Source organism: Phaseolus vulgaris, chromosome 1 (genome assembly GCF_000499845.2).
Source record: "Phaseolus vulgaris cultivar G19833 chromosome 1, P. vulgaris v2.0, whole genome shotgun sequence".
Taxonomy (NCBI): Eukaryota; Viridiplantae; Streptophyta; class Magnoliopsida; order Fabales; family Fabaceae; genus Phaseolus; species Phaseolus vulgaris.
This window is the reverse complement of record NC_023759.2, coordinates 31,665,027-31,674,132: the sequence shown is the minus strand read 5'-3', so window position 1 is coordinate 31,674,132 and position 9,106 is coordinate 31,665,027. Positions and strand designations below refer to the sequence as shown.

Sequence of the window (9,106 nt, the reverse complement as noted above, 5' to 3'; positions counted from 1 at the left end):
ATTTCAAGTTTAAGATTATTTCCAAGATACTGGCGGATAGGCTTGCACTTGTGGCTGCTAGAATCATTTCTCCAAATCAATATGGGTTTGTGCAGGGTAGAGAGATTCAGGATTGCATTGGTATTGCTTCTGAAGCTATTAACATGCTTTCTAAAAAGGTTAGAGGAGGTAATGTGGCTTACAAAGTTGATATTCATAAAGCTTTTGACACTCTGAGTTTGAAGTTCTAATTATTAGTTTTAAAATGCTTTGGTTTTCACCCCTCGTTTGTCGGTTAGATTAGTACAATTCTCCGTTCAGCTATGCTTTCTATCAGAATAAGTGGTAGTTTGGTGGGTTTTTTTCCCTGCAGTCGAGGGGTAAGACAAGGTGATCCATTGTCTCCTTTACTTTTCTGTCTTGCAGAGGAAGTTCTTAGTAGAGGTATCTCTAACACTACAAAAAAAAATGTATATTGTGGCGGTTATTTTCGTATAAACTGATGTTTATAACCGCCATAATATACGCTTGTGGCGGTTTCTCAAACCGCCATAGAACTGGCCGCCACAAAGTTTAATGTGGCGGTTTTACGCTACCCGCCGCAACACCCGTCACTTTAAACATAGTGTAAGTAGTGGCGATTTTTATATGGAAGTAGTGTCAGTTATAACTGTCGCAATTTACATTCTGGCGCCATAATATACGTAAGTAGTGGCATTTTTAACTGACGTAATTTTAATTCTGAATAAATAAAATTTAACCACCACTTTTTTATAATTTTTTTTATAATCTGTTTTATAAATTATAAAATTTAACCACCACCTTTTCATAATAAAATAAAATAATGTATAAAGTTATAATCATCCATTCATTTCCTTGAAATTTAAAGCACACATACTAATGTTCAAAAGTTTATATGTAATTGAAAATTAAAACACATAAAAAGTTCATACATCCCTAATCAAGTTTAAAATTAAAACACATCCCTAATCAGTTTTGCTTCTAGCACTTGATCCTACTACTTATTAGGTGATGTGTGACCATGTGCATTGGTGAGAAACTTTTCATTGTGTAGATTCGGTGAAACAACTCTCTCACCCTTGGAACCATTGGCAAAATCCTCTTTCTCCTTAATTAGAGTCTCCTCAGGTTCAATTGGTTGAGGAGAACTTTCAGCATTCAAATTCTCACATGAAGCTCCGACTGATTTGCACTCCCCATTATGTTCCCCACTTTCTTTTTCTGTTGAGAAATTAGTCTGCTCATGGCAATCTCCATCATCCAATAAACGTGTCCCATGTTTCAATTGTGGGGTTGAAGGAGCCGGATATTTATCACATACAGATTTCTCTTTGTCATCATCACCAAACCTGGACACATTCTCTAAATCAATTGACATCGTCCTTTTATGAGTTTTATCTTGTTCATTGCCTGTTTGGAGCTGCAGCACCGATTCTAAAGATTCTACAGATTCTTTGCCCCAACATTAAATGCCTGCATGAAATTTAACCACATTAAAAACTACTTTATTCATTGTATTCTAACAATAATTTTCCTTCTTTTAGGAATTAAATTTGAGTTGACTTCAGATTAAACGGTTGACTATAAACACCATAAAAATGGAATTGTTGATGATAAAAAAATACAAGAAATTAACCAGCAAAGTCAGGCTTGTATTTGTGCTTACTAATAGTAGGCAAGTCCTTTGCATTCCCAATAAATTTGAAACCTCCAAGGCTACTGCTTGTACTCACCTACAATTCAGATCGATGCCAGTGGTTACAGCTCAACTACAATTCAGATCCAAGGCTACTGCTTGTACTCACCTACAATCAGAGTCTATCAAATAATGTCATCCATTTTTGTTCTATACTTAAATGCACTATATTTTTATAAAGAATAAATGATAGAATTGAAACACTGATAAGTAAAGCTCCTTGCCAAGTACTGCGTAGAAAATGAGCTTGTATAATTTCAGTCATTAGTGTGTTCTCAATTTATACCACGTTCCTCAAACTATAATTTTAACAAATGCATTTTGAGTATGTTTCAATTTAGCTTCTGAAATTGTTCTTAAAAGAAAATAATTGTTTCTGCAAATTTTGAAAAATTATGAATTTCGTAGCATTCGTTTTGATCAAAGTAAATTTGACTCCATTGATCTTTCTTTAAAAACATTTATTTGAAACGTGATTATGACCAACTTTTACTACGAGGTGAGAAGTTGGCAATTAGAAGAACAGTTCTAAATCTTTTTACATCATTCCCTTGCTATTTCTATTATTAATTTTCTTGCAGATAACTAGCATTTTAGAGTGAGGTGCCCAAAACCAGAATGCAGAAACGACTCATAATCTTTTTGACGTCAAATTAAGGAGGGTCCAATGAACTAGCCACATAGTTGGATTCGTCTTAAAGATAATACTAACATGATCCCAAAAGGAAAGGCAAAAAGAAAATAAAAACCAACCGTATTACTAAATATGAATCCCCAAAATCCAAAGCAAAACCTGATCTTCATCAACAGCAGTCAGAATCACACATCCTGCACACTTAAACCTGCAAAAGATACATGTAAAATCATCACTTAAACAAAGCACTTCATCCAAAATTAAGAAAAAAACAAGACCCAATAACATGCAATGTAACTTAGTTTCATTTTCTTAGCCATAACACAATTTTATCCTTTTACTTTTCCCATCTTGAAAAATCATTCCAACTAAATCCAAAAAACATAAATAGACCATAACACAATTTTATCCTTTTACTTTTCCCATCTTGAAAAATCATTCCAACTAAATCCAAAAAACATAAATAGACCATATACCCAAAACAGAACACCTAATGTTTACATATACACATACTAACATGTAGCACTATAGAAGCATGAAACATAACAACAGAAATAGTTGAGTAACAAACCTGGAGGAATTGATTGCTTCAACTTATCAGCCTTCTCAGAGTCAAACACACAGAGGGTGTAAAGGTACTTAGATCAGCGGACCTTGAACTTCACCACATCTTTTCTCCTTTTGATTTCACAGAGCGTGCATCCTTCCTCCTAGAAGTGAGGAGGAAGTTTTTAATCTCATGAATCTACTTCGGCTGCACAAAACACCAAACACACCACACGTCAACATCAACTACCAAAATACGATAGAAAACCATAGAGGCACATCCCAAACAATGATAGTAAAATTCACAATACTTACAAATCATCACAAGCTACACAAAACTGTAACAACAAGACCTTATACAACTAGAGTGAAAGAATATTTTCTGTTTTATTCAATCTGCCTTTCATCTATAGCAATGATACATATATATAACCATAGCATTAGAACCGTACAGAACCGTACAGATTCTTTTTCTAACATAACATCTGTAATTAAGACTAATTATAGACCCATTAATAGTGATTATATTCCTATAATTAAGTCTAATTATAGACTCATTAATAGTGATTATATTCCTGTAATTAAGTCTAATTAAGTCTAATAATGATTTTGTCCGGTAATATCCCCTCAAGTTGGAGCATGTAAGTCTTGAATGCCCAACTTGACCAAGATGGCTCCAAACTTTTTAGCACCGAGAGCTTTGGTGAAAAGGTCAGCTAGTTGTGTATGTGTGGGCACATAGGATGGAAGAAGGCGCTTGTGAATGATTTCATCTCGAACAAAGTGGCAGTCAACTTCAATGTGTTTGGTGTGTTCGTGGAAGACCGGGTTTTTAGCAATGTGAAGTGCTGATTGACTATCACAATAAAGACGAATTGGGTCAGGATGAGGAACATGTAGAGAAGCGAGAATGTCTTTAATCCACTTTAATTCTCGGGTGGTCTTAGCCATTGATCGATATTCAGCCTCAGCAGAGGAGGTAGAAACCGTTTGTTGTTTCTGGGTTTTCCAAGAGATTGGGGAAGTGCCGAGTTGAATAAACCAACCGGTGAGAGATTTTCGTGTCAGTGGACAACTTGCCCAATCAGAATCACACCACCCAAAGAGTTGTAAGTTGTTCTCTCGAGGTAGGAGTATTCCTTGTCCAGGATGCCCCTTTAAATATCGAACAACACGAAGAGCAGCTTGCCAATGCTCGGAGCGTGGATTTTGCATAAATTGAGATAAAGCTTGGACACTGTAGGCAAGGTCAGGTCGAGTGAAACACAGATAAATTAACCTCCCAACAAGTTTACGATAAGTAGCCGGGTCAGAAAGAAAAGAACCAGTAGCGGAGCTCAATTTTTGATTTTCTTCACATGGTGTAGTGGCGGGCTTCGCACCCAACAATCCGACTTCAGTAATGATATCTAAGGCATATTTCCTCTGACAAAGGAAGATTCCGTTGGGGGAGCGAGCAACTTCAACCCCCAGGAAGTACTTGAGGCGACCTAAATCTTTCATATGAAAGCATTGATTTAAGTAGCCTTTAAAACATTGGATGGCAGTACCATTATTCCCTGCAATCACAAGATCATCAACGTAGACTAGCACAACCAACTGTATGTCATTATTATTGAGAGTAAACAGGGAATGATCCTTCGGGGATTGTTGGAAGCCGTAACGAGTGAGAGAAGAAGATAGTTTAGCAAACCAACACCTGGGGGCCTGTCGGAGGCCATATAGAGACTTTTGAAGCTTGCACACTGCCCCTGGTTGAGATTCTTGGAAGCCAGGAGGGAGTTTCATATAAACCTCATCATCAAGATCACCATGGAGAAACGCATTGTGAACGTCCATCTGATGAAGCTCCCAATCTTTTGCGGCTGCTACTGCTAGAGTTGTGCGAATGGTTACCGTCTTTACGACAGGAGAAAACGTCTCGTTGTAATCCAAACCCTCCACTTGATGATTGCCAAGAATTACCAATCGAGCCTTGAATCTTTCAATTGTTCCATCCGAGTTGTATTTGATTTTGTAGATCCATTTACACCCAAGTGCCTTCTTTCCAGGAGGGAGAGCGGTGAGTTTCCAGGTGTCATTGAGTTCGAGAGCATGAATCTCCTGTGCCATAGCATCACGCCACCGGGGTTCTCGGACCGCTTGAGAAAAGAACAGGGGTTCCTGCTCGGTGTGTAAAGAGGCAAGAAAACTTTGATGATGTTTAGAAAAGGAATCACAATTCACAAAATCATGTATAGGATACGAAACACCTGAGGATTCTGTTGAAGGAGGTGACAGAACAGAGGGGCTTGACGGTATCGTGGTGGCTGCGACAAAATCGTGTAACCGTACGGAAGGCAGCTTCGCGCGATGCCCTTGCCCAAGGGGAACCGCAGCCGTCAGTGGTGGTGAAGAAACCGACGACGCCGTCTCCGTCGGACGCGGCGGTGGATCCGCGGGTAGCGTCGAGACTTCTATACACGGATCAGAGTCGTTGATAGTGTGGTCGAAGTCATCTGTGAGGGTAGCATCCTCCTTGGCTGGGATGGGAGATGCAATGGGTTGGTTGACGATGCATTCATCTAGGTTTGAGGAGGCAACTTCATGAAGAAAATGTGGGTCCGTTCCAGTTTCTAAAGAGTAGGCAATAATTGGGTTTTGCAATGGTGGTGCAGTGTCCATCTTTGTGGCTTCAAAATATGGAAATTTATTTTCGAAAAAATGTACATCACGAGAGACAAAGAAAGTTTCTGTTTCCAAATCAAATAATTTCCATCCTTTTCGGCCATATGGATACCCGACAAACACACATTTTCGGCTACGACTATAAAATTTATCCTGCTGTCTATTTTGATTATGAGCATAACATAATGAACCAAATACTCGTAAGTGGGCGTAACTGGGTACACATCCATGGATCACTTCATAAGGGGTTTTTCCTTTTAGAATGGAGGATGGGGTGAGATTGATTAAGTAGCCTGCAGTCAAAACGCATTCCCCCAAAATTTAATGGGAAGATTGCCTTGAAACCGTAATGACCGAGCAACATTCAGAATATGCCGATGCTTGCGTTCGACGCGTCCATTTTGTTGCGGGGTCCCGACACAGGAAGTTTGGTGAAGGATACCTTGTTGAATGAAATATTGTTTTAGACACATGAATTCGGTTCCATTGTCAGAGCGAACCATTTTAGCACATTTGTTGTATTGCCTCTCAACGAGTGTGAAATTTTTTTTCAAAGTCACTGATACCTCTGTTTTTTCTTTTAACAAATAGATCCAAACTGCCCGTGAACAATCATCCACAATTGTCAAAAAATATGAAGCACCACAGGATGAAGGAGTTTTATAAGGACCCCATAAGTCACAATGAATTAAATCAAAAATATTCAAAGCTTGATGCGCACTTAAGAAAAACTTATCTCTCGTTTGTTTTGATTTTTCACAAACTTCACAAAATGTATTCAACTCATCACGAGTACATTTCCCACTTATATCAGGAAGCATTTGCACAATCTTAAATGACGGATGTCCTAATCTTTGGTGCCAAAGTGCTAGTTGATTTTCCATCTTGACATGACATGCTTGAGTCTTCCGTACCCCACGATACCAATAAAGCCCATCTTTCCGTTCACCTGCTCCAATCAGCGTCCTCGAAGTGCGGTCCTGTATAATACACAATTTATCAGTGAATGTTACAACACAATTTTCTTCATCCGTCAATTGAGGTACTGAAAGTAAATTGCATTTTAATTTGGGAACATAAAGGACATTTTTCAATTGAAGTCCTTCTTCAAGAGTCACTGTTCCCTGTTCGCAAGCTAGAACACGTTCACCATCGGGTAACCCTATGGGGCACCTTTGTATAGTTTCCTTTTCACTCAAATTTTCCAGTGACCCGGTCATATGGTTTGATGCCCCACTGTCAATAATCCACAAATCCCAAATGCTCTTACCAGTCATTTTCTCTGATTCATTTGATTTTTGTTTGCTGATCATATCAATCAGTACCTTCCATTGTTCATTGGTCAGACCTGCCATCTCAAGTTTCTTGTCGTCATTGTTGGCTTGACTGTTGCTTCCACTAGCGTGTGCCACATTTGCACGTGTCGGGTTAACTTTGTTTCGCATCCCTTGGCGTCCCCTGCCGTTCCATTTGCCTTCACTTTTTGGTCTGTCACCCCACCATTCGGGATATCCGATCAATTGGAAGCATCCCTTCATGTCATGACCATTTTTATCGCAATGACTGCACGTCATTAATTTTTCTACCATATCTCGACGCCCTTTTTCTTTGTAGTTGGCCTGCATCGCGAGACCCACGACCAACCCCCTTTCTTCCGTTGATTTGGCCATCATTCTCACTCTTTCTTCTTGTACCAACATAGCATATACGCGGTTTAGAGACGACAATGGATCTGTGGCCAGAATGTTTGATCTTACTGTCCCGTAGCTTGCGTCATCCAACCCCATAAGGAGTTGATGAACCTTCTCCTCCTCCCTTCGTTTTTCCAACTGAGCACCAATCCCACACTTGCATCCACCACACGTACAAGATGAAATTTTGTCACTGTTAGCAAGCTCATCCCAAAGGACCTTCAATTTTCCAAAGTAAGTTGCCACCACCATTCCCTCCTACTTGCATCTTGACAAGTCCGACCTTAATTGTTGAATTCTAGGTCCATTCACGACCGAGAATCTTTCTTTAATGTCTTCCCACAAGTTATGTGCAGTCTCAGCATATGCTACTGTGGATCGTAAGCTTGGTTCAATGGTGTTTAGAATCCAAGATACAATCATGGACTGCACGGTCCACCAATCTTCAAGGTCGGGTGCCTCATCCTCTGGTTGGATATGTGTTCCATCAATGAAGCCCCATTTTCTCCGAGCACGAAGCGAGATCTTTACTGCTCTTGCCCATTCGTCGTAATTTTCTCCGCGCAATTGGACTTGCGTGATTATGTTTCCGGGATTGTCACTCGCGTTGAGATCATATGACGAGTAGGTCTTCTTAGCACCTCCTCCTTCGTGCTCTGCTTTGTTGGCATTATTCTTTTCTGGTGCATCTGCCATGGTTGTGCACCGTTGCCTTTGCTTTGTGTTTGTCGGGTATCAGAGTTTTGTGCTCTGATACCATGAAAGAATATTTTCTGTTTTATTCAATCTGCCTTTCATCTATAGCAATGATACATATATATAACCATAGCATTAGAACCGTACAGAACCGTACAGATTCTTTTTCTAACATAACATCTGTAATTAAGACTAATTATAGACCCATTAATAGTGATTATATTCCTATAATTAAGTCTAATTATAGACTCATTAATAGTGATTATATTCCTGTAATTAAGTCTAATTAAGTCTAATAATGATTTTGTCCGGTAATAGCTTCCCACAAGGAACAGAGGATCCAGAAAAATCCTAAATCGGTCCAACATTTGGCAATAAAATTTTCTATGTTGAGTGCGTCCGTAGGAACCCTAAAACAGCGAAACTAGAGTTTAGGAGTGTGAGAAGCATAATACAAAGAAAGAAACATAGAGCGTGTTGCTGGAGTGAGAAATTGAATCGCACCTCTTGACTTTGAGAAGGATGACGAGATCTTGAATCACAGCTATGGTAGTAGTCGGTGGAGAAGACAGTGATGCACGAGGATTCAAAGAGAGATAGATGGTAACAGAGAAGCGAAGAAACGAGGGATTGAAATGTTTTAGAGATTTTGTTTGGGAAATTAAATTTAGCTTTTCATTTTCAAAATTTACGAATAAAAACTTATGGAGGCAATGAAAACATGGCGGGAAAAAAGATATAATATTATAAAATGGCAGTTATAACCGTCATTTTTTGAATAAAAATTATGACAGTTGTGAAAATGTCGTACTATAAAGATAATAACGACAGTTTTTAATAACCATCATATTAAAATTGTCACAATTTACATTATTTTTTGTAGTGTAAGCTTGTGAATGATAAGAAGATTTTATATATGGCCAGTCCGCAAGGTTATCTCACTCCCTCTCATATTTTGTATGCTGATGACATTTATTTTTTGTAGGGGGATATTAAGTCTCTTAGAAATTTGAGTACTTTTCTTAAAACATATGGTGATTTGTCTGGTCAATATATTAATAACACTAAAACTAGTTTCTTCACCATGGATAATTCTCCAAGATTTGTCACCAAAATTCAAAATATTATTTCCTGTAGTCATGGTTGTTTGCCTTTCAATTATTTAGGAGTGCCTAT

The 9,106-nt window shown here is 38.6% G+C and overlaps 1 pseudogene; it reads right to left on the bottom strand.

Moving 5' to 3' along the window:
• Positions 1 to 2,315: 2,315 nt before the first annotated feature.
• Positions 2,316 to 7,330, bottom strand: LOC137815872 (uncharacterized; annotated as a pseudogene).
• Positions 7,331 to 9,106: the final 1,776 nt, after the last annotated feature.